Below are 1,976 nucleotides of genomic sequence, written 5' to 3'. Positions count from 1 at the left end.
CAACAGAACAGTGCTTTAAAAATATTTTTTAAAAAATTAAAAAAAAAAAAACCACCTCCATCTAAAACCGTAAACGGACCAGCAAACTTTTGCAAGAGACACCGAAATCTGGTACATGGATGAGTTGCAATTTTTTTCTCTGGATTATGCGGGTTGTATGTGTTTACTTGAACTTGCACAGGAGTCGGTACGGCGGCCGCTGCCCCGCGGGGAGGGCGGCAGGAGGGGACGCCTCGGTGGTAAGAGCTGGTGGGACCGTTCTTGGCCGCTTGTCGCACGGGAAGAGTTTGGTTAATGTTTACCACTGAGAAACAGAATCACACTCGGAAAAAAAAAAAAGGTTGGGGGAAGAGGGGAGGGAAAAAAGAAAAACCAAATCGCAGAGTAGAATCATCTGCAGGGGGAAAATGGTTGAAATATTAGGTATGAAACTATTAAAATAATAATGACAAGGGTCAACCACTTATATAAGGTTATATTTATATCTACCGTTGCATTGTGCCGGATCATTGTCCTTGGCCGTTGAATAAACTGTTTTTAAAATGCATGATTCTTGATGTTTTTTTCTTTAGTTGGAAGCTCTAATCCAGTCATTCCTGATACTAAGCAGCTCAAGGTTCCTACCTCTTCATCCTTTCCAAAAGACTGCAGTATCCCCGGTTGTGAGAGAGCGCAGAAACCCTTCAGCAAGGCGAAAACTGTTCATCTTTTTCCCCATCCTAAAAAGTCTTATCCTGATAATGAAATTATCATTCATCTTTATTTAAATGCAGGGGGTGTTTTTCTCTTTGAAAAGTAAAACGGAAAACCAACCCCCGTTTATAAAGTCTCGGAAAAAAGACGAAAAATGGTGTGTTATGAAGTGATTTCAGATACTGCATCTCTGCTAGAGAAACAGAGAGCCTCGGCGTCCGGAAAGGTTCTTAGCAAAGCTGAAAGCGTTCCTTGCTTTTCTAAATGTGAAGGAAAAACAAGGAACCAAAAAAACTTTCTTAAGGTGTTATTATCTTAAGGTGTTATTATGTAAATATAGATACTTTTACAAGTGCTTGTTGGAAAAAAATAAAAACAACAAACAAAACATGGAAATTATAAATATGATTTTTATTAATACGCATACAAAAGGCATATGAAGTTTAATTGCAGGCATATTTGTTGCTTATTTTTGTCGATACTTATTACCTGTAGATGACAAAGAGACATAAAATGCACACGGTACTTCTTTCCCAGTGTATTTCACACCTGTGGTAAACGTTACGCTGGATGTTTCAATTATGCTGTTGTGGATAAGGATGCAGTATATATATTGTTTTATAAGTTATGTTTTGTGATTTTTTTTTCAAAATTAAGAGCATGGGAATAAAAAAGAAAACTGAAAAAAAAAAAAAAACTAAACCGAAACGAAATCTAGAAATGCCTTTAATGTTCTTTTCTGGCTGTGTTTAAGAGAGCGACCAAACAAGAAGAAAAGCGACTTTCTGCCCCCCTCCCCGCGGTGACATTTTGGGGAGCCCCCTCCCCGCTTCCCCCGGTAGTTGCGCCGCCTCCCCGCGTCCCGACAGGGAAGGAACCCCGACCCCTGCCCCCGCTCCCCGGGCTGGCAGTGCAAACCTTCCCCAGGTCCGATTTTATTTTATTTTTATGGCAGACTGTTACCGCTGTTGGCCGGAGCTGGGGATCCAGCCCTGCTTGCCGCTGCCCTGCTGCATCCCACCGTGCCGTGGGTCGGGTTTTCCTCCCCAAAGAGTTCATCCCGCACCCTGCATACCCCGTGGGTCGCAGCCCTGGCACTGCTCATTCCCCCGCAGTCTCTCGTCCCGTTTCGCTAAGGCGCGTTTTTCTCTTGTTTCTCCAAATCCCCCGACATTCTGAATTTTAAAGATGTTTCGATTAATTCTCCCTCTCCTTTAAGTTTTTGCAAGCACAAACCCCTCTGATTTAATTGCTATTTATTTACTATCTATTAACTATTGCGA

This window comes from Geospiza fortis, unplaced genomic scaffold, assembly GCF_000277835.1.
Source record: "Geospiza fortis unplaced genomic scaffold, GeoFor_1.0 scaffold55, whole genome shotgun sequence".
NCBI classification, from domain to species: Eukaryota; Metazoa; Chordata; class Aves; order Passeriformes; family Thraupidae; genus Geospiza; species Geospiza fortis.
Note: the sequence above shows the minus strand (reverse complement) of the source record.